The sequence below is a fragment of the Protopterus annectens genome, chromosome 2.part0 (genome assembly GCF_019279795.1).
Source record: "Protopterus annectens isolate FY-2018-M chromosome 2.part0, PAN1.0, whole genome shotgun sequence".
In the NCBI taxonomy this organism is placed as follows: domain Eukaryota; kingdom Metazoa; phylum Chordata; order Ceratodontiformes; family Protopteridae; genus Protopterus; species Protopterus annectens.
This window is the reverse complement of record NC_056728.1, coordinates 736,330,483-736,356,113: the sequence shown is the minus strand read 5'-3', so window position 1 is coordinate 736,356,113 and position 25,631 is coordinate 736,330,483. Positions and strand designations below refer to the sequence as shown.

Genomic DNA, 25,631 nt, shown 5'->3' with positions numbered 1-25,631 from the left:
AGAAATGACAGATTAGTTCTCAGAGACACTCTATCTGTATGAAAAATCAAGTATGGACTCTTGATAGATAAAGCTTGAAGTTCAGAAATATGTCAGGCAGAAGTAATAGCGACCAAAAAACAAGGTTTTCCATGACAAATACTTGAGGTCGCAAGAAGAGGCTGGTTCGAAAGGTGCCATTGTCACAGCTTGTAGAACTAATGATAAATCCCGAACAGGTTCTCTAAAAGGTGGCTTCAGATGATTCACACCTTTTATGATGGTCTTGCACAATTTATGGGAGATAAGAGAGGAATCTTGGACACCCTCATGAAAATTAGAAATTGCAGCCAAATGAACTGTAATGGTAGAGGCCAATAGACCTGATTGAAACAGGTCGGCCAGATAGTCTAGTATTATTGACACTGTTGCTGAAAAGGGGTCTACTTGTTTATCTTTCAGCCAATGGGTAAATCTTTTCCACTTGCTCAGATAAGTAATTCTAGTGGAAGACTTATGAGAAGCAATGAGAATATCACGTGCTGGTAAAGAAAGATCATTCTGCCTGGCAGTCAAGGGAATTGGAGTTGCCAAGCCATTAGCTTCAGGCTGTTCAGGTTGGGATGAATCAGGTTCTGTGGGTGTGAGATCAACTCCGGGGTTGGATGGAGAACCCATGGTCGATCTAGTAGGTGAGATCAAAGGAAGGGGAACCAAATCTGTTGAGGCCAATATGATGCTATGAGGATCACCTTGCTCTTCAACCACCGGGCTTTCTTCAGAAACTGGGGAATGAGGGGAAAGGGTGGAAATGCATAAAGAAGACTCAAGGGCCAATCGTGGACTAGACCGTCCCTGGGTGACTGTCCCGGAGGGTGAATCAGGGTGAAGTAGTTGCTGCATTTGTAGTTGGTCGGGGATGCAAAGAGGTCACAGCAAGGACGGCCCCAGCCGTGGAAGATCTCTCAAGGGATTCATGGACCACTCATGAGGTTGAAGAATGCACCTGCTGAGTCTGTCTGCTATCATGTTGGAACTCCCAGGAATGTGCATTACTAGAAGAAAATGGTTGGTAGCCATCACTCATTGCCATATCCTCATGGCCTCTCGACAAAGGGGGTAAGAATTTGTTCCACCTTGCTTGTTGATGTACCAGAGCACCGCCATGTTGTCTGACTGAATTGCAATTGTGCCAGACGGCAGCAGGGGATGGAATGCTTACAATACCAGAAGCACCGCCCTCAGCTCTACAACATTTATATGCAGATGGGCCTCCAGTTGGGACCAAGTGCCTTGGACTGTCTGTCCCTGACATAGCCTCCCCACCCCATCAGGGAGGCATCTGTGGTCACTGTGGCCTTGGGTTGCTGGGGGGAGAAGGGGTGAGACCATTGTGAGAGATTGTGTGCCATCCACCAATTTAAATCCTGTTTGCACCTGTGGGTTACCCGAATTATGGCTGAAAGAGGATGCTGAAAAGGATACCATTGGGTGAGCAGTAGCCATTGTAGAAGATTCATGTGAAACCTGGCCAGGGGAACAATGGTGATGGAGGCTGCCATGGAACCCAACAGCTGTAGAACTGAGTGAGCCGTGGATTTTTCCTTTGAAAGGATTGGAATTAGTTGTTGCTTTATCCTTAGAATTCTGTGCCCTGGGATAGCAGCTCTGCAGTTTTTTGTGTCCAAGATAACCCATATGAATTCTGTCGACTGAGATGGGGTGAGATTGGATTTCTGTCAGTTTATGGTTATGCCTAGCCTTTGAGCAGTGTGGAGAGAGTATGCCAGGGCTTTTTCTAGTAGATGTCTGGTGGGGGCAGAAATGAACCAGTCGTCTAGGTATGGAAACACCTGGAATCCTTGAAGTCACAAGTGAGCTGTGACAACTGCCATGCACTTTGTGAACACTCTGGGGGCTATAGAGAGTCGAAGGGCAGTACTCTGAAATGGTAGTAACTGGCTCCCGCACAGAAGCACAGAAATCGTCTTGATGGCCTGTCCACCTTTATGTGGTAGTACGCATCTTGAAGGTCTAAAGAGCACATCCAATTGTTTTTTTCCAAAAGCGGGAGGATTATGACCATCTGGAATTTTTGTACCCTCACAAACTTGTTCAATACACCGAGATCCAAAATTGGTCTCCAGTCCCCAGTTTTCTTTGGCACCAGAAACAGTCTTGAGTAGAATCCGGATCCTATCTGGTCTGGAGGGACTATTTGGATGACTCTTTTTCTTAGCAGCTTTTCTATCTCTAGTGCTGCTTCTTCCCTTTGACTGGGTGGAACGTTGGGAAGATTTTTTGAAGGGACGGGACAAAGATTGAAGGGGATATGATAACCTCGGTTATGATCCTTTGTACCCAATAATTGGTGGTGATGGTTAGCCAGGCAGAAGGATACAAGGAGAAATGTCCCCCAGCCATCTCCAGAGGAAAGGAGTTGGGCCGCTCTTCAGGAGCACTGGTAAGATTGACCAGGGAAAGAATCCCTGGAACCCTGGTTACACGGTGCCCCTCTGCCCCGAAAGGAGCATCTTCCCTGTGAGTTTCCCCCTCTGCCTCTGGGGTGAACTCGGCCTATGTGTCACGGAAAGGACCCTGAGATTTCTTGAACCATATCTTCCCAATCTTTTGGTTTTGGGAGAAAGCACATTGAGGGGAAGAATAACGGACACGTACGGCAGAAAGAGTCTTACCATCCTGTTCACATCTGGCCAGTGTGCTTTTAACATTGGGCCCAAACAATGAGGAGGGCTCAATGGGGGCATTAAGAAAAGAAGACTTAAAGGGTTCCATGAAGTTGCACAAGTGCATCCAGGCATGTCATCTCAAGACTGCAGCTGAACCCGCTGCTTTAGCTGCTCCTTGTGATGTGTGAGATATCAGTCGCATAGAGAAGTTAGATATAGATTCAATGATGGCCAGCTGAGAGGCCACTTTGTCACGGACCTCATCAGACACGGCACCAGCCAAGGTTTCAGAGAGCTCAGAAACCAGATCCCTTTGAAGCCTGCTGAAATGTGCCATATAATTCAGGGACCTGATAGCAAAGGTCGCTGAAGCAAAGGTGCACTTCCCTATCCTGTCCAGGATCAGAACACCGCTTAAACCCCGGACTACCTTTTTTATCTGCCATGACAGCAAATTAATTAATAATAAAATACCAACAATGGTACAAGAGTGTACCCGAAGGTATGAGAGAGAAAAAGGGAAAAGGATTACCAATGATGGTAAAGAGAAAATACCTTGCGGTAAAAGTAGTAAGGAAAAAAACAGAAAAACCTGAGGAAATTATGAACGCTGGATGCGATAGGATAAGAGACAATAAAATATGAACTTTTCTGACAGAAAAGTAATTTGTAAAGCAATTAAACAACAATTGACTGTATTTAGCTCAAGAGAAGTAGCTTGACACGACCGGATGGCAATGCGGCAAACGAAATCTGAGGTAACAGGGAGAGGGGGATTGTGAGTAGGAGTTTAGCTCAAGAGTTTGAAGCTGACGCGAGCTTGGAAAATGGCCGGCTCGGTTCCAAACTCGGAACCGATACCCATGCATAAGGAATGAACAAGGATTAACAATATCAGATTGGCTGTTCTTCTAAGCTCCAGTTGAAATGGGTAAAGTTTCATGACTTATTTACATCCCAATAAATATTAACCATCTGTACTGTTCCAGTCATATCTAGGATGTTAATGAGGTTGGGCCTATCAATGACTGGTTGTTCACTGGTCATTCGGTTCCATTAAGTTAAAATATGCAATATTTGAATCAATCAGTGTTGAAATGTATACCAAAACAAATAATAAACTTTCAGCACCTGGTATTTCAAGGCAGTCTCCCATCCAAGTACTGACCAAGCCTGATCCTGTTTAGCTTCCAAGATCAGATGAGACTGGGTTCATTCAGGGTAATATGGCCATCTGTCATTCTGCCACATCATATACATAGTAAACTGAAATTAAGATGGTTACTAGAATAATATTGATCAATGACCGCTCAGATCAAGCAGGACCATTAATAATATACATATCATACTGTGTTATGTTTATAAATGTCCCAGTACTCAATGATTAAGCCTCTGTTTTCTCAAAGCTGGTTTCAAAGGAATGCTAGTGTTTAATCCAGGTGTTGTATAGGCTTGTAGATTACCAATCCTATATACTTCTGCGAGTTCAGTTTTCAGTATAATATCACCTCCTCGACCATATTCATGTAAAGTTTGTAAAACCTGGAACACAAAGGTGTGATCGTGATTTGTGGCTCTATATATATATATATATATATATATATATATATATATATATATATATATATATATATATATATATATATATGAAGCTTATAGCCATTTTTATTCAATTTGCTTATTGTTAGTGATTGGATAGCAGTTTGTTTAAATGTTCCGAATCAGCATATAATGTGAGATTTGAGGAAGAGTTTATTTGAGAGCCCTTATCAAGTTAAATAGAAGTTTTAACTGCTTTATTTATTATTTTAGAGTGATATATTAATGTTTTTGGTTTACGAGCAATGTTGTAGTGATTTTGGTACTTTGCTTTTTTGTTTATATATATATATATATATATATATATATATATATATATATATATATTGTGTGTGTGTGTGTGTGTGTGTGTGTGTGTGCATGTGTAAGTTAGCTAGAAAATGTTAGTCGTTACTCCACTTGTTTGGGGGCTGTTTAATTGGAATTATTTTTACAGATGCTTGTAAGATGTGAAGATAATATTTAAGGAAAACGATAAGTATACTGAAGCAGGAAACCAAAATGGACACCACAAACATGCCTTTATTTCTGTGCCATCAAAAAGCAGTTTCATGCTTTGGATTGTATATCCTTTCAGGAGTGCAACAAAGTTTTACACAAACACTTCCCCCCACACACACAAATGCAATATCTTCAGAGTTAAAATACTGAAAATTGGACCTGACAGGAACACATCAACTATTCAACAGTACTTTTCAAGACATAAAACCATGAAGGCCATTTAACCAACCATATAAAATCCTAACATAACCTCTGCCTCTTACCTTCTAAGTAAAACCCAAATGTTTTTGTAGTGAGGCATGGAGGAAGCACTCATTCATCACACATACAACCACCATTCATTTGTTTGGGGATATAAGGAACAACCCCAGGGAAAATGCAGACACCCTAGGATATGCTCCCACATGTTGCTGTTCGAGATGCATCTCTTGCAGGCCTCACTGTCAGCGGATTCTGGGTGAGACTCAGACCTCTCATTAACTGAAAGTGTTGATTACATGCAAAGGTATTGAGGGCATAGCAGATTTAGTAGGAGTAGAACAATGTGACTAGGGTTATCCTGTTATCCCTTCATTCTTGAGTAGGACAATATGAATAGGGTTAGCCTCTGATCCTGTCATTCTTTCATGCTGATCCAGGAGTGTCTTGAAAGAATCTTCTGTATATTACACTGTTATCATCTTCAGCTGCTGTCATCTTCCGAGTTCTGTGCTATGTCTTAGATTACTCCACTTAAGATTGGACTTGACACTACACTCTTCTCCCAAGCATTGGGGACAATGCAGGTCTATGTCCTTAGCTAGTACTCTGTTGACAATCAAAACATTTGGATGGATTCAGCTTCTTAGCGATAGAATCAGGACCTTTTCTACCATAAGTGTTGGGCCTTAGATCCAAACTATGTGAGTGTCAGAAAATAACTGGGGAACAGTGGACTTGGCATGTTTTAGGGACTGATACATCCTGCCATGGGTGTATCAGCATGAGGTGCAGATACTCAAATATAGGGATGTGAAAACACTTTTGGCATTCTGGACAAGGTGGTATTAGCAGAAGAGGAAATCTTAGTAGCTAATTACTGCAGAAGTTTTCAGAAAGTAAGAATATGCAAATTGTCTAAATTCTATAGTGAAGCTTCAATCCCTTGATGAATATATGTGTCATAGAACAAAACAAATGTAAAAGCCATGAACTGAAGTCTTGGTCCTTTAACTTGGTACTTAAACAAATGCCTGAAGGTGGGGAATATAAAGATGCATTTATTTTATTTATTGCCATTTGTTTACTGGGAAAATCCAAATGGGTAATAAATACCCATTTTCAGCAGAGGCCCAGGGAAAAAAGCTCCATCGAGTTAAATATCATCAAATAAAACACTAGTACAAATGTAATTAAAAAAGCATGTATACATAGTGTCTGATAGTGGAATGTATAGGATACAATAAAGCAATGAAGAGACACCAGTGATGTAATATTAAAAGAAAAATTTAGAATTAAATATGACAATCAGTATATACATTAGTATTAGCAGAGGCTACCATGCTAGGAAACAGTCAAAAAAAGATGATACTAATGCCCCCTAAGAATGGGGAGAGAGCAAGAGTTGAAAGGTATAGACAGATTGTGTGATAAATGTAAAGTATTTATTTATGTAGATCATACAGGAGATGTGCATGGGCAGAGTGAGAAATTCTTTGACAGAGGACTTAAGTATGTGGAGGCCTGATATAGTTCTAATTGAATTTGGGATGGAGTTCCATAGTTATAGACTGTCTCATACTTTTCTTAAGTTTATAGAGTTCAAGTAGGTTTTTGTCTTGAGAACACAGATGGTGATTTGGAAGACAGTGATGAAATACTGAGGAAATAGAAATGCGGGTAGAAAGCTTATATAGTATTTTATGTGTTAGAAGAAAGAAGTTGTGGGAGTTCTAACCAGCTGAGAGTATGTAATGCAAACCAATGATGAGTCCACTGTGGCAGGTTAGCTGCAAATCTAGCTATCGTATTATAGCATTGCTTGAATATGTAATAGAGCCAGCCCCTGTTTGAGGTTTTCAAACTTTTGAAGTCATCTGAGTATAAATTCCTTGCTTTAATGGGATTGTGAATAACTGGAGTACAAAATAAAATTATGTGTACTCACCATAGCACACTAGATCTGTTAGAAACTTGTATGTTCACCTGACAGGCTTCTGACTTCATATTCAAGTTCCATTCAGCCATTTGAATGTCCAGAACTGTTACCTTTCCTGTAAGCCTGATGTGATCCATCTCTAAGAGAGTATTCCAGTTTGGCAATTCTTTCTCAAACAGCCCTCCAAAACAATCAGCGCCTTTAAGCTCATAATGAAGGAGCACTTGGGTATAGGCAGCCAGCTAGTGTATCTTCTCCTATATCGACCATCATGGTGACTACAGAACAAAATAACTACAGAACTTCTCTAATGTTCTTGATGCAGAGCAGACAGGCTATAGTTAGAAGCAGAACACAACTCTAAATGGGAAATATAGAGACATCTCTCTGGTAACTATAACCATAAAGAAAGATTTGGAATTGGAGATTATATCTAATGGGCAGATATCATCTCAGGTTTGAACATGTGAGGCTCACAATCCTCCTGCGTATTAATTTCATTATTGTAATATGCTGCATATTATATAACTTTTATGGTTGATGCTAAGTACATATTGCTGTTCTGTAACTTATGTGACATAAGTTGGCTTTATTTTAAGCTAATTTGCTGGGTTGTACTCTGATTACTAGAAGTGCCTGTTGTCTTGGCATGAAAGCTTGTCTGTTTCTATATTTAATAAAGAAGTGTATCATCCATAGATTCTTACAGCTGAGTATTATTTGCCAGTTGGATTGATGTATTATTGTTCTCTGGCTTGGATTTGCCTGTTTGAATCTGCCTTTCAGCATTAATGTATAAATTTGAAAAGCTTCCACTTAAAAACATTTCACCTTTAAACAGATTGCAATACTTTTCTTATTTGTGGAACATAGTTAGAAAGGTTAAAAAAGGCAAATTCTTCCTCCTAATCTTAATTGAGAAGAGAGAGAAGCATTGAAGGATTTGCAAATGAACAATTAATTTATTATATGTCATGCTGATAAGGGAAGAGCTATAGTTGTCCTAGACAGATCTTTTTACAATAACAAAATGATGAATATGCTCAGTGATCAGATCAGAGAGTGAAACAGATAGTCAAGAAAATTAACAATGATCTATTTGAGCTTTTTAATCATCATAGAATAAATCAGGATTGATATGAATTTGATTGTTCAGCACCCACTTGTATCAACCATCAAGGCATTGCAGAAGATACCAAGGATCCAAGAAACCCTCCTTTACATCCCATTGTCACAGGTGATGGATGGGCAGCAGAACCCCTCTCTATATTTGTGGAACGAGAATTAAATAATGTGCTTACGTTAGCTCCTATGGTCCTAAGGGTCACTCAAGACTTTCTACAATCTTTATTGAAATGTGACCTGACACTTATGGATCAGAACCCCTGTTGTATGGTGACTATGGGCATCAATAACCTTTTAACTGCGATGCCAAATGATTATGGTATAGAGACAGTTGAGCATTTCCTGAGTGACAAAGAAGGATATAGCTCCTAAGAACTGTTAGGATATAGCTCCTAAAAATTGTTTTAGAAAACAGTATTTTTATGTATGAAGAGAAGACATATTGGCAGAAATGGGGGGTAGCCATAGGCACTCCCTGTGTAAACAGTTATGTCAGTATAGTCTTATCATATTGGGAGCAAATACATGATGAGCCATCGGGTTTTTGGTCCACAGATAAAGTATTATAAATGATTTGTGTATGTCTTTATTATCTGGGTAGCTGTGATCAAAATGCTAGAAAACGTTCATGCATATCTTGAAAGTACTACAAATGTTTTACACATTACTATGCATTATTCAGATAGCAACATATAATTTTTGGATATCCTATTAAAATTGAATAATAGGACACTTGATACAGCTATTTATAATAAAACTTGTAAAAGGAACAATTTATTAATGCTTACCAGTATACATCCGAAACATACATAGGATATCATTCTCAAAGGACAAATGCTAAGGAAATCTAGGTTACACACTAAAGACCATGACTTTGAGGAGGTGATTTCTTCCTTGGTCCTACAATTTGTATCTAGAGGCTATAAACAAAAATAAGTTAAACCTCAGATGAACGAGGAATACACAGGAAAACCTTTTTATCTTTGTGTAAATAACAGCCTCTTATCATCAGAAAGCATTAATGATCATGCCACTAAAGCTCCTCATACAAGAGTTATTTTGAAATATTCTCATGATACCTAGCATTTGTGTAACATCCTCAGGAATAATTGGCGGATTATGACCATTGATGAAAAGATAAGAATGGTTGTGGGAGATGTTCCATCTTTTATCTTTAGAAATAATAAAAACTTGAAATGTATGGTGTGATCCACTTCCTGCCATTATGTTCACCCAAACTGAATTGAAACTTTTCCCTGTAGACATTGTTCATCATACAGTTATATCTCTAACCTAAAGGGTTTTATACATCCTTCCACCAAAAAGAAATATCTTCCGAAATTATATGTTGATTACACCACAAGGAATGTGGTATACCTGGCACAATGCCAACGGTGCCAATGTTTTTATGTTGGCAAGACTAATAGACAATTAAAAGAAAGTATGTCCAAACATGTCAGTGACATCCGCATGAAAGATACTAAGTGTCCTTTATTGAAACATATTTTGGATAATGATACCCACAACTTTCTCTTCTTGGTCCTCCAAATTATATGTGCCAGTCCTGAAGGTTGAGATATTGTGACTGAGACTGAATTAGCTGAAATAAAATAGATAGGCTACTTACGAGCAAATGTCTTTCCAGGTTTAAATACCTGTCTCCCCCTCATGCCATTTTAGAAGAAACATATACTTAAGCCCTAACATTTTAATTATTTTTGATTATTTGTGTTTCATTCATGCATATCATTCTAGATACTTAAAACAGTCATTTAATATGATAAAATATATGAAATATATAGAGTTTGTACATTAGTGCTTATGTATAAATGTTTTCTGTCCATACTGTGAAATACATTCAAATATTTTCCACATAAACGGTCTAATGAAACAAATAAAAGTTTATAAAAGTGAATAAATGGAAAAAACAAATAAAATGAAAGGACACCATCTAGTGGGCAATTCATAAATAAAAACAGACTTTTAAAATGTTAAATAATGTATAAACTACATATAAAATTGCATAAAAAATAGCATATAAAATGGTGTAACATCTGAAATTACATAGGTTGTCATAATAAAATTATAGTTTACAATTTAGCAGATCTAAGCTGTAAAACTGGTTTTAGGGATAACATATAGTTTATCCCTGGGCAGGGCCGGATTAAGGTGGGTGCTATTGATGCTGCAGCATTAGGCCCATTCCTGAAATAGGCCCAGATGAAAACAGACGAGAATTTTCCAGAAGCTGAACAGTTTTCCTTTGCTATATTAACCTCAAAATAATTCTTAGAATGAAATTTGGAGTCTACCTTTCGGACGCCTATATACAGCGTTACTTATTATACAGTTACTATTATTCTTTGCGCTGTGACGTAACTATAACGCCGTTGTGTTTATTGTTAACCAAAGAGTTCAAGTTAATGCTATCAATTTTACGTTAAACAGTTTACTTTGTGACATTTCTCGTACTGTTTCTTGCACGCTTGCTATGGTGTCTCAACTCAGTGGATGGGATAAAGTGAAAAAGAAAAGGAAAGAAGCAGCAGAACAAGAAAAACTTTTGACGAAAATTCCAAAATTGAATTCATACTTCGGTATATGAGCATCTTCATCTCAATTGTCTGCATCAGATGTGATTGCGAGTTCGAGTGTTCCTGAAGACCAGGCCAAGCAAGATGAACCTGTGGAGGCAAGAGAGAATAAAGAGCGGAAAAGTTCAGTGGAGAGAGAAGAGGTGAAAGAAGACGCTATCGCTGAAGCACTAGCACCGATGCTGGAAGTTTTCATCAATGATTTGGGACAGTGGGGTGAAATCGACGCCGACACTTGAGAATACTGGACCAAGAAAAGTCCAAAAGACTGACAACACACTGAATCGAAGTTTGAAGAGAGTGCCAGATGATACCCAGGCGAGTTGTTACAGCGTCGATGCACAAAGACCTTCTTCGTGCATATGCATCCGCTCAATGGAAAAAAATCCTGTAGACAATGGTTGTGCTACTCACCTTCAACAGAGAAGGTGTTCTGCTTTGCATGCAAGTTGTTCAGCGGCAGTGCTGTTCAAGCGACCAAGTTCATTTCTGGAGGTTTTGACAATTGGAGGGCAGGCGAATCCAGAATAAAAATGCAGGAAAGCAGTGATGGTCATCACAAGGCTATATTGTCCTTTGTGAGCCGACAGAGGGAGGTGGGTCATGTTGACTACCTAGCTGCCAAACAGGTCGAGGAAGAGCAGTGTTACAGGTACCAGATTCTGAAGCGGCTCATCGACGTTCTAATATTCCTAGCTGAGCATGGTCTTGCTATAAGGGGCACGGATGAGATCATAGGTTCCACTCATAATGGTAACTACCTTGGCATCATTGAGCTGTTGGCAGAGTATGATACTCTGCTGGCTAGCCTTATTAGAAAGTATGCGAACCATGGGAAAGGTCACGTTTCTTATTTGTCATCCACAATTTGCGAGAAACTGATGAAGCTCATGGGACAAAAGGTACAGGATACCATCCTGAAAGAAGCCAAGGAGGCAAAGTATTTCTCTGTCTCGATTGACTTGACACCTGAAGTATCACGCCTCGATCAGCTAACAATTGTTATCCGGTACGTTCTGCCATCAGGCCCAGTTGAACAGTTCCTGACATTCATGCCTATAATGATGAGACACACAGCGGAGCAGATGGATAGCATACTTCTGAACTTTCTGAAGGAAAAAGGCTTGGATATTGCTAACTGCAGAGGCCAGTTGCATGACAATGCGTCAAACATGTCAGGACAGTACAATGGTGTCCATGCAATTGTGAAGCGAGAATATAAATACGCCACTTTTATTCCATGTTGCAACCACAACCTAAACCTGGTAGGAGATCAGACTGTTGAAAGCTGCGGTGGCTGTACCAGGTTTTTTGATTTTGTCAATGGACTATATGTATTCCTGTCTGAATCAACATATTGCTGGCAGCGACTAAAGAATCACTGCACACTGACGCTCAAGGGTTTGCCTGGAACCCGATGGTGTGAACGTGCAGATGCTGTCAAAGCACTGGCAGAAGGGTGGAAGAGCATTCAGGAAGTCCTGGATGAGCTTGCGGCAGATAAGGAGCAGAAGGCAGATACGAGAAATCAGGCCGAGGGATTTTCGCACAGGATGGACGAACTTGAGACAGGAGTTATGGCGAGTGCCTGAAACGATATCCTTGGCCATCTCAACAGTATGAGCATTAGCCTCCAAGATCCTACAGTCAGCCTGAATATGGCAACTGACTTGATGGCATCACTGGTCAACACGGTTCAGTTTACATGGGACAGATTTGACATGTATGAGCAGATGGTGACCGAAAAGGTTCAACACGGCGAATACAAGGCTGAGCAATGTTGAGGCCGTAAGTGAAAGTGAATGCCTGATAAAGGAGCTGCAAACAAAGCAGACCTCAGCCCAAGGGAAACGTTCAAAACTCAGATGTATCTGGTCATGATCAACTGTCTGTTAGCTGAAATAGAAAAGCGGATGAAGGTGTATGGCGATATTTGTAAAACATTTGGATTTCTCTCAGAGCTAATGTCATTGAGCATTGAGGAAATCAAGGACAAAGCTAAGAATCTCATTTCCTCGTATCCAGATGACTTGGAAGACACACTGGTGGCTGAGCTGATACAGTTTGCTGCATTTATGCGCACTCAGACACCAGTGACTGTGAATGAATCAGCAGAGTGTACCATGTACAAACTTTTGTCATCGTTGAATATTTCTCAGACATTTCCAAAGTTCAAGATTGGGTTGCGCATCTATCTGTGCATGATGGTGTCCAATGTCTCTGGCGAGTGGAGCTTCTCAAAGTTGGGAATAGTCAAAGGAGAGCTGCGGTCCTCAATGGGGCAGGAAAGGCTAAGCATGCTGGCTCTTATGAGCATTGAGCATGAGCTGCTATGCAGCCTTGACTTCACTGACACGATCGAAGAATTTGCACTTGCTAAGGCTCGAAAAACAGAAATATAAGTCAGCAGCACTAGCGCAGTAGTAAGAGTGACAATATGCCTAGGTAGGCTAGGTTAAGTTGATCTGGGTTAGCCTTTTCTGCATTAAATGCACTTTTCAGTTAATTGCTATCGAATGTTGATGTTACATAGCTTGATGTTAATCTCAAGTTGTTACGATAATACGTCGTTATTATTACTCATGTTCAATAAAGGCTGGCTGGTTGCGTCGCAAGCAATTAAGGCTTCTTGGTCGGTCTGTACAGTGAGTGTCGAATGCACATGCACCAATGCCGAAAAAAAATAGGCCCTTTTTGTGCTGCAGCATCAGGCCCAATTTGGTCTTAATCCGGGCTTGTCTCTGGGTGATTACTGGCATCCAGAACTAGTTGCCAGTATAGCGCCGGGTCTCCCAGGGTCCACCCCTGGGGTCTATAGGTACTATTTCTATTACAAAAAAATTTATATTCAGCATTTTTACATACTTGAGAGTGTTTAAACAAAGCGTTATTGGCATTGTTCCTTCTTATATCATAAAAAGGAACACAGAAGTGTGGCAATTGCCTTCAATGTAGTAACATCCGAATGGAGGTTGTTTTACATTTGAAATGTAGAAATAAATATATTACGACAAAAGGTTTTGCAAATTGTAACACAACAGGTGTGATATACATTGCTTTGTGTTGTGTATGTGACTCCTTCTATGTAGGCAAGACAGAAATAAAGTTGAAACAAAGGATGTATGAGCATGGATATTTGTTTCATTAGACCTTTTATGTGGAAAATATTTTAATGTATTTCACAGTATGGACAGAAAACATTTATACCTAAACACTAATGTACAAACTCTATATATTTCATATATTTTATAATATTAAATGACTGTTTATGTATTTTATTTATTCAGACACACTGTATTTCAGATATTAATTGAAGGATGCACTTTATTGGTTAAATTAAACAAGGAAAGGTATATAAGTGATCACATGCAAAGAATATGCCTATCTGATGAAGTTTAGTTAGACGAAAATGTAAGGAGAATTGATTTTACGTTATTTTATTACTGTTATGTGCTGTGTGGTCATTTGTGGCTTGGAATAAAGTTTCTCTTTGTGGTGGATCTGCTGGTCTCCGGTGCATTTACATAGTTTACAAGTTTTGAATTTGGGCACTACAACCACTTCATTTTGGTTAATAAGTTATAATAAGTTTATGCTGATTGGGCAAAACTATCTGTGATGTCCAATTGAAATGAAGGTTGCCTTTATAGTGAGTAGCTGTGGTTACTGAATGAGCTATTGTATATGATATTCCCTGGGATTCATGAAGCTTGCGCCAGGTGCAGGCATAGCGTAGGTGGAATAACACCAAATATGGCCGTCGAGCGATTCAGGTACGATCCAATTCCACGTGCACTACCAGCGTACGCCAGAACTGTGCAGCCCTCAGCTTAGGTATGCTAATCACCCCATGTACAGTGCCGCACCATGCAAATGAAGGTATATAGCGATTCATGAAGTGGTGCAGGCGTAGCATAAGCCAACGGAAATGTAAACCAAAAACACGGTTTACATTTTCCCAAACAGAACATCGGAGCTATGGAAGTGGCCCAGACTCATGTATTACAAAGTTAACATATGACAATGGCTAAATACACAGCCAATGGCATAAGAAAAGATGCACAACACCTAAAAACATTTAATGTCATGTCCACAGTAACGCAAAGTACAACTGCAGGGCATGTGTGCGTAAACTGGAACACAAAGAAAATATATACAAATGTCATAATATCGCAATGTAATACAAATCAGGATTTCACCATAATACGCAATGGTATGCATGGTACACCACAACCAAGCTGCAAGGGTTACTAAGGGTCTGTGACAGTGTTTGGCGCGGTAACTATGAATTACTAGTCAATGCCATGTAAATGAGGCAGGTAATACTGAATCGCAAACGTCCCACCGGATTAAGGTTGTACCATACGGCGCAGTGCTATAACACCGAGGAGTGGCTCAGAGGTATACATGACATCAGCAGTGGGGTGTGCCACCGTAGCTGTAAGCACATTAGAGCAATGCAAATCTGGCCTGGCCATTGCTAAGCAAAGCTGCAGGACAGGGGTGGGGAGGTAGGTATAGAATTGTTTAGCTGAGAGCACATATGGTGCCCGAAAGCGCATGTGTACGGGGATGAAAACTTGCCCGAAACCCGGTAAGTGGATGCATGCGCCGGGAACCATAGCACAAACAGGAAGGTCAGGGGAAGAAAAGAAGGAAATGCCGCAGTAGGGTAATTGGAGTACAACTAAGCAATTAACATCTATTAACTCACAGCGGGCAATCAACGGCAGCTGACAAGTCTGCTCGCAGAAACCTGCAAAACAGGATAGGGGAGGTGTCGGATTGCAAAGAAAGTAGAACTGTCATAGCAGAGCAAAGCAAACCTACAGTAGACTGGCAATAGAACACATTACACAAGATAAGCCAGGTCTAGGAAAGTACAAATGTAGGAAAGTAGGCTGCTGGATGCATGCCAGAAAATGGTAGGTGAAACGTGAAGAAATGTAAAGGGAAGGGCAAGAGGTAATCCACGGCAGCCAAATGTAATTCAACACCAAAGGCACCACAATAGTAGTTCCTGTAATAAAACACATAAGATACCCTGTAGCTAAGATCATACATACACACCCTATGACATCATCGGTGTTCACACCACAATAGTATAAAGTGTGAAAGCACCCTACACACACCTGTGTATTCCCAAACACTGCAACCTGGGTGTAAACACACGGGGAACTTTTAAAATGTACATGTTGGGAGCTGCTATAGCTGTGATTCATCACCATGTGTTAGAGACTGACGGTGTTGTGGAGGATGATGCTGACAACCACCACAGGCCCCGGAGGAGGAGAAGAGTGTTCAGAGCAAGGGTAACCTACCAGGGGCTACATGATCTGGAGATAGTAGAGCGTTACAGGGTGGACAGGGACATCTTACAGCAAATAGTTGAGCTGTGCCAGCCATGCCTGAGAACCAGAAACAACAGAGGGGAACCCATCCCAGTGGACACAAAGGTATGTGTAAGCTTGCGAATACTAGCCACAGGTACCTTTCAAAGGCCAACTGGAGATATAATGGGGATCTCACAGGCATCAGCATCCAGGGTACTACATCAGTTCCTGGATGCCATGTTACCACATGCCAATGAGCATATATACTTCCCCTGAACTCAGGAGTTGGCCAGCAATATGCGTCACTTCCACCATGTGGCACACTACCCGGAGGTACTGGGTGCGATAGACTGCACGCGCATACATATCAAGTCACCACCCAGTGAGCATGGTAGGTGCTACATAAACCGCAAGGGATTCCACTCCATCAACTGCCAGGTCATGTGCAATGCCCAGGGCATTATCATGGATGTGTGTGCTGGCAGCCCTGGAAGCTACTGTGACTCCCATATCTGGAATGCCTCAGAGCTGTATCAGGTATTTGTCAGGGGGGACATCCCACATGGCCACCTTGTGGGGGATGCTGGCTATGCACTGGAGCCGTGGATGATGACTCCCATCAGAAATGCACACACACCCATGCAAGAATGCCATAATGAGGCACACGCACAAACCGGAATCATCATAGAGTGTGTGTTCGGGATGCTGAAATCACGGTTCCATTGCTTGGACACATCTGGTGGAGCCTTGCAGTACTCTCCAGGCACGTGTGCCCACATCTTCATAGTATGTGCCATGCTACATAATATGATCCTGTGGAAACAGCTGCAGCAGGGACAAAATGGTGAAGGCCCTCATAGCCCACCACAATTGCCAAGGCCATCACAGGCACAGAGGTATTCAGACCATGAACACCCTGTACCAGCCCCAGTAGGCAGATGGAGGCATGCCCAATATGCCTTGGCAAAGAGGGAATGTATAGCACATACTCTGACAGTGTAGGCCCCTACAGACTGACACACCTCTCCACCTACACACACAGTAAAATGGATGGCACACACACACGACCACCTGTAAATTGTAATGTATAGGTGGCCTACTGTGTGAATCCTACATAGGCAGCCCTCAAACATTGTACACACAACAGCTATTGGAACAAGGAATGTCAACACCTGAACAGTACATGCACCTATCAGCATATGTTGGTGCTGTGTGTATAGGTTCCTAGGTACATCGGTAGGTACACGCCCGATTGTCAGAGGCCATACACCAAATGAGGCAAACAGTGTCTGCTGTCGCCACAACATCAAGTAACCAACTGTCGCTCAGTGGAGCAGAGGCAATTGCGGGATCACATGTGTGTAAGCAATGTTATCCACAAACTCTGCACGGATTCCCTGCTGCGTTAATGAGGGTCTCCACATAATGTAATCATGGATGTTGTGTCAAGGCATGGGGTGTACCCATGACAGGTATTTGTCACCCCAGCATGCTCCACCTATGGTCATTTGAAGGTGTAGTAGCACATTATCGTGTGTGGCTCACTGTGATATACATACCCAATGCTGGAGCACATCCAGTAAACATCACATGGACATACCATTAATTGGACTCATCCATATGTAAACTAACTGAGTTACCCATGTGAGTGCAGTATGAAGTAACAGCCATAGTATACTCTACATACAAAACGCCATAACACGTGTACAAATCCCAGATGGCCAAGTGGTAAATGCAGTGACCGTCGTGCATGTTCCCGGTCCCAAGTCCTGCAAGGGATGTAACGTAATCCCGAAGGCACGAATAATGCATGTCGCCTGCAGGTCATCAGATCATGTTTAGCACACGTTAGCGGGAATATGTGTTGCCCAGTGCTGGTAAGCATTGTTTAAATATGACTATACGGATATGCACGAAACAGGGCTAAGCTTCTCTGAATATCGCACAGATCACAGTCAGTGATGTCCAGAACAGGTGAAACCAGCATTATTCACCCCTGTACTAATAGCGTCTGCTCTGAAGGGTAAAACAACCACTGCCAGGAGTAGAACATGCAATCATGTATACAATCACCTAACACTATGGTAGCCAAGATGTACCTATGGCAGGTGTGTAATGTGACAGGTTCAGACACAAATGTGCGGAGTCCAGGAAACAGTATACACCGACAAGTACACAATGAAAGGAGTATTTTGCCTGTCACTTTCTGTCAGAGATATATATATATATATATATATATATATATATATATATATATATATAAAATACAGATAGAAAGGGTGATAGAGAGATATATGTTGATATATACGGATTCACCGATATCTGCAAATATATAGATAGGTCAATGACATTCATAAAACCTTGGAGGTACAAATAAATAGGATACCACCAACTATGGAATGTGTCACATACCGTAACGTAACGAGGCTGAAAGACCGAAAGAACACAGTACCAGAACACTACAACCGCAAGTAATATTATCATGATATGAAGACACATTTAGTTACCGCTGCCGGTGTTGCGGTCTACGTAGGTACTGTGTTCAACTGTGTTTGTGATTGCCGTAGTCTGTGTATGTGTGTGTTGAGGGTGCCATGTGCGTTTCCGTGTGACTGTAATGTGTGTGTGTGTGTCTGCATCGTGTGTCTGTTAGTGCCAACTCGGAGGTAGATCATTACGGTAGGTGTGGTTATAGCTAGCCGTAGGCATACAGTTACCACCTGTCCCACATTAGGAGTGACAGCCCCTCCCTGGGCAGTTGTGTCCTGACATAAAACATTACAAAGGCAAATGTCCGAGATTGTAGGACATTATTATGTCCCATATATTATGTAATAGTTGCATTAAATAGTTATGCCTGTATATAAGAAAAGTAAATGTTACATGCAATATGATAAGTAGCCAAAGTCCTACAACAATAAGTATGTATTGAGGATAAAAGTATGTGCTATCCTGTGTACTGACTGTGGGTATGTGTTGGCCTGTAAACACCGATGTGTGTCCCGCAAGTGTCCCACAATGGCCATTTGAAAAAGAGGCAACCCATGCCAAAGAGATTCAGTTACCAACATAACTGCAATGACTGCAAATATCTGGGACAGAAATACACGGGACAGCTGTCATTTAGTAACATTCCTTTACATATCGCTGTAATTCCGGAGGTATGGAACTATCAACCTCACCTGCATACTATATAGAAACCAATTAACAATGGCCCAACATATATGCCCATAACAAAAGTCTACTAATTATAGCTCTTTAATTAGGGAAGGACCCCACACACATATATGGAATATGTAGAAATGCAAGCCCCACAAACCTGTATATGCTACGTACACCCACCCACATCCCCCACACATGAAACTATAGCAATACAGACTGTAATTACAGCACAAACATCCAGTCAGTCAATTACATCTGCAGAAGCGTTAACATACCTTGTGAGAGACACATTTAAAGGCGCCATGTGCAATCGTAGCCGTTGTGTAATGGAACAAAAGGTGATGTTACAGGTTTTGTTTGCAATAGTCCCTTATCAGACGGTTGGGATGACAGGTACACTCACATGTAGAACCACATACTCTAGCCGTCACACACAATCCACGGGGGACATGAATCCAAACTATCCGTGTCTCTACACATAGCAGTTGCAATTACACACAACAAAACACAATACAGGCTGTCTCCCCGAAGGTAGGGCAAATTGGCAACGCCCAAGTGGAGAATTCAATTATACCCCACTGTTGCCGTGTAATTAGCGTATGGAGTAGCTGCACAGCTGATGTGCAAGTAATAAGTCACTCAGGAACACCAGTTGGCGGCAGGAAACCACATGTTACAGGTATCGACATATATAAGGATGACTTGCCAGACATTCAAACCATATGCTCATACCATAGAACTGTTTAAACAGTGTAAGAGAGATAGTTACGAAAGTCCAGAACGATAACAAGGTATGTAGAACACTCGGTATGTAAGTGTATGTATAGCCTGTTTTGTATTAATTATGTTAGTGTATGTATAGCCTGTTTGGTATTAATTAAAAGTGTCATAATGCATAAAGTGGGAAAAGGTATTATGTAGTGATGTCTTGCTGAGCATAGTAACGCTTGTAGAAACCTCTCCACCCACACACACAGTAAAATGGATGGCACACACACGACCACCTGTAAATTGTAATGTATAGGTTGCCTACTGTGAATCCTACATAGGCAGCCCTCAAACACTGTACACACAACAGCTATTGGAACAAGGAATGTCAACACCTGAACAGTACATGCACCTATCAGCATATGTTGGTGCTGTGTATAGGTTCCTAGGTACATCGGTAGGTACACGCCCGATTGTCAGAGGCCATACACCAAATGAGGCAATCAGTTTCTGCTGTCGCCACAACATCAAGTAACCAACTGTCGCTCAGTGGAGCAGAGGCAATTGCGGGATCACATGTGTGTAAGCAATGTTATCCACAAACTCTGCACGGATTCCCTGCTGCGTTAATGAGGGCCTCCACATAATATAATCATGGATGTTGTGTCAAGGCATGGGGTGTACCCATGACAGGTATTCGTCACCCCAGCATGCTCCACCTATGGTCATTTGAAGGTGTAGTAGCACATTATCGTGTGTGGCTCACTGTGATATACATACCCAATGCTGGAGCACATCCAGTAAACATCACATGGACATACCATTAATTGGACTCATCCATATGTAAACTAACTGAGTTACCCATGTGAGTGCAGTATGAAGTAACAGCCATAGTATACTCCACATACAAAATGCCATAACACGTGTACAAATCCCAGATGGCCAAGTGGTAAATACAGTGACCGTCGTGCATGTTCCCGGTCCCAAGTCCTGCAAGGATGTAACGTAATCCCAAGGCACGAATAATGCATGTCACTGCAGGTCATCAGATCATGTTTAGCACACGCTAATGGAATATGTGTTGCCCAGTGCTGGTAAGCATTGTTTAAATATGACTATAATGGATATGCACGAAACAGGGCTAAGCTTCTCTGAATATCGCACAGATCACAGTCAGTGATGTCCAGAACAGGTGAAACCAGCATTATTCACCCCTGTACTAATAGCGTCTGCTCTGAAGGTTAAAAACACCACTGCCAGGAGTAGAACATGCAATCATGTATACAATCACCTAACACTATGGTAGCCAAGATGTACCTATGGCAGGTGTGTAATGTGACAGGTTCAGACACAAATGTGGAGTCCAGGAAACAGTATACACCGACAAGTACACAATGAAAGGAGTATTTTGCCTGTCACTTTCTGTCAGAGATATATATATATATATATATATATATATATATATATATATATATATATAATACAGATAGAAAGGGTGATAGAGAGATATGCTGATATATAATGATTCACCGATATCTGCAAATATATAGATAGGTCAACGACATTCATAAAACCTTGGAGGTACAAATAAATAGGATACCACCAACTATGGAATGTTGAAGAAAGACAGCACCATTAAATCAAGAATCGACGATTGAAGAGCACGACAACAGGACAGCAGTTGAACGCGAGTTTATTAAAGTATTACCGGGGCTAAGCCAGTAGCCAGAACAATATTATAATGCTTAGCAAGCAACTATAAATGTCGATTGCGAGTAAACACATCACTTCTTATCCATTTAATATTCTCGACGACTTTAGTTGCAAAATCTTAAAGACTGAACAGCAGTGTAAATATTGTGCACGAATGCAATAATTGCAAAACGTAAGCAAAACATCGAACACAAAGATATGCATAAATTATTGAAATGTTATAAAAGCTTATTAGTCAATATTTCGTTCAGCCTGCACACTCACCCACATGAAATAAAGAAATTAAAATTGAAGAAAATATACAATAATGAGAATAAATGTTGTCACCCTGAATTATGGATCACTTTACGGCAGGGTCATAACACTATATATAGAATAAATGCATATTAGTTATTATAATGTAGCAAAACAGACATCCCTATTTTGTAATCCTCATTTTTGTAACCGAGATGTTACAGTTACTTGGCAGTTGATTGATTCCGCCATTCCACCACGAGTTCACTACGTGAATTGGAATGGCAGATCAAGCTCAATGCCTTCCATTGCCCAGGCCTTAATGACAACTGTAACATCTCAGTGATTTTAAAAATGAGAAGTTACACAAAATAGGGATGTCTGATTTTGCTATACATTTAGTGATAATATGTATACATTTATTCCTTACTTCTTGTAGATTGTTAAGACATTTATATATATAGTATTTATATATTTTTCTGCCATTAAGAAGTGATCCATAGTTCACCTTTTATTAGGGGTGACCAACAGTTTTATTTCTCATTATTTTTATATTTTTTTCTTATTTATTTTTTTCTTATTAATTTTTAAGTTTCCTATTTCATGTAGGTAGGTGTATGTCCAGTAACTAGACACGCTGATATTACTACTAATAAGCTTTTTTATAGCTTATTTCTAATAGATTTATACATATATCTTTGTGTTGTATTCGATGGTTTCTTGCAGTTTTTTGCAATTGCTTGTATTAGCATTCATTGCACAATATTTTACACTACTGCTGTTCAGTTCTTTTAAAAGTTTTGCACCTAGCTTAATTCGGTGAGGATGCCTTTAAATTTTGGATAAGGAAGTAGTGATGTCAGTATGACACCCTTATTCCGACCTTATTTTATAGTTGCTTACTTTGCCTTCCAACTGTTTTATGTGTATTGTGAGGAAGCTGCCAGCTTGTACTGACAGCGAAAACGCTTTTTATTTTATTAATAAAGCTGCGTTCAAGCTACACTTTGTCTGACAGTATTCATCTGCTTTTTGGGAATATTCCTAGTTGTACGTGTCACTGCTCACCTCCGGTTCTATTTCTCAACTATGGAATGTGTCACATACCGACACGCGTAACCACGAGGCTGAAAGACCGAAAGAACACAGTACCAGAACACTAGAACTGCAAGTAATATTATCACGATATGAAGACACATTTAGTTACCGCTGCCGGTGTTGCGGTCTACGTAGGTACTGTGTTCAACTGTGTTTGTGATTGCCGTAGTCTGTGTATGTGTGTGTTGAGGGTGCCATGTGCATTTCCATGTGACTGTAATGTGTGTGTGTGTGTCTGCATCGTGTGTCTGTTAGTGCCAACTCGGAGGTAGATCATTACGGTAGGTGTGGTTATAACTAGCCGTAGGCATACAGTTTCCACCTGTCCCACATTAGGAGTGACAGCCCCTCCCTGGGCAGTTGTGTCCTGACATAAAACATTACAAAGGCAAATGTCCGAGATTGTAGGACATTATTATGTCCCATATATTATGTAATAGTTGCATTAAATAGTTATGCCTGTATATAAGAAAAGTAAATGTTACATGCAATATGATAAGTAGCCAAAGTCCTACAACAATAAGTATGTATTGAGGATAAAAGTATGTGCTATCCTGTGTACTGACTGTGGGTATGTGTCGGCCTGTAAACACCGATGTGTGTCCCGCAAGTGTCCCACAATGGCCATTTGAAAAAGAGGCAACCCATGCCAAAGAGATTCAGTTACCAACATAACTGCAATGACTGCAAATATCTGGGACAGAAATACACGGGACAGCTGTCATTTAGTAACATTCCTTTACATATCGCTGTAATTCCGGAGGTATGGAACTATCAACCTCACCTGCATACTATATAGAAACCAATTAACAATGGCCCAACGTATATGCCCATAACAAAAGTCTACTAACTAATAGCTCTTTAATTAGGGAAGGAGCCCAGACACATATATGGAATATGTAGAAATGCAAGCCCCACAAACCTGTATATGCTACGTACACCCACCCACATCCCCCACACATGAAACTATAGCAATACAGACTGTAATTACAGCACAAACATCCAGTCAGTCAATTACATCTGCAGAAGCGTTAACATACCTTGTAAGAGACACATTTAAAGGCGCCATGTGCAATCGTAGCCGTTGTGTAATGGAACAAAAGGTGATGTTACAGGTTTTGTTTGCAATAGTCCCTTATCAGACGGTTGGGATGACAGGTACACTCACATGTAGAACCACATACTCTAGCCGTCACACACAATCCACGGGGGACATGAATCCAAACTATCCGTGTCTCTACACATAGCAGTTGCAATTACACACAACAAAACACAATACAGGCTGTCTCCCCGAAGGTAGGGCAAATCGGCAACGCCCAAGTGGAGAATTCAATTATACCCCACTGTTGCCATGTAATTAGCATATGGAGTAGCTGCACAGCTGATGTGCAAGTAATAAGTCACTCAGGAACACCAATTGGCAGCAGGAAACCACATGTTACAGGTATCGACATATATAAGGATGACTTGCCAGACATTCAAACCGTATGCTCATACCATAGAACTGTTTAAACAGTGTAAGAGAGATAGTTACGAAAGTCCAGAACGATAACAAGGTATGTAGAACACTCGGTATGTAAGTGTATGTATAGCCTGTTTTGTATTAATTATGTTAGTGTATGTATAGCCTGTTTGGTATTAATTAAAAGTGTCCGCAATGCATAAAGTGGGAAAAGGTATTATGTAGTGATGTCTTGCTGAGCATAGTAACGCTTGTAGAAATTGTGTGTCCTGCAGTGGGCCACAAGGTAAACATCACAGACACCACAAGGGATGCTACATGAGGGCTTTAAACAGAACAATTCCATACCACCTGCTGTCAGTGGTAGGGTATCTCCAACAAGTATGTGCCATAGCAGGGGATAGTATATGTTGTTATACTGTCACAGTAGGCATGCGTATGGGCATATAACAACAATGACATGTCTAAGGTGGTCCCGCTGTGCAAGTATGCTTTGCATTATGAGATACTATGTAAAATGTGTGTAATGTACAGTATTGTAGGTAGATATGTCAGATATTCTACACAACATAACAGGCATATCATGCATACCAAAGGTATCGTCTATTGGCATGTACAATATACAATAACAGGATACATATGGCTTGTAGTCACGGGACACTGTAATAGCATGATAGCTAATCTAAATGGAAGAGCTACTCAATTAACCATGCACAAAGGACATGTAATAGCTTCACAGGTTCATAGTGGGGTACTATGCAGTCTGGCAAGTCTATGTGTAAGCTCAACTACAGTGTTCATACCAGCGGCACCTCTCTAGGGTAGTGTCCTGTCTATGAACAGCAAAGCCATGTGTTACCTGCACTTCTGCACAGTACAGTCACTGCAGTGATCCCTGGCGTACATGTGTCTCCCATCCACCAAGTGAGGTATCACATAAACAGTGCTACTGAGTGTCCCTGCGTGATGTACATTGGAATCATGTTCCAAAGCATGGTGAGTGTCTGGTTTGGGAATGTAACCCTCAAGCACATCCCACTCATCATTGCTTGTGTGCACATATCCATGAGCATGTTGCTCACAGTGGCTTTTGCTTATGTCGCCTATGTGGAGTATATCCATGAATATTGTTGTGGACATGGGCCCTGTCTGTTCAGCAGAGGTCACCCCTGAGTATGTAGTATGCAAATATGTACAGACGTGGTGTCCGTAGTTCTGCCGCATACGTCAACCGTTGGAGCTCAATAAATGTAATGGCATGTTAATGTTGTGGTATGTAAAGCCATAGCTGTTGTG

General features: G+C 40.8%; 1 pseudogene; it reads right to left on the bottom strand.

The window, feature by feature from the left end:
* Positions 1-3,788: 3,788 nt before the first annotated feature.
* Positions 3,789-3,907, bottom strand: LOC122793789 (annotated as a pseudogene).
* Positions 3,908-25,631: the final 21,724 nt, after the last annotated feature.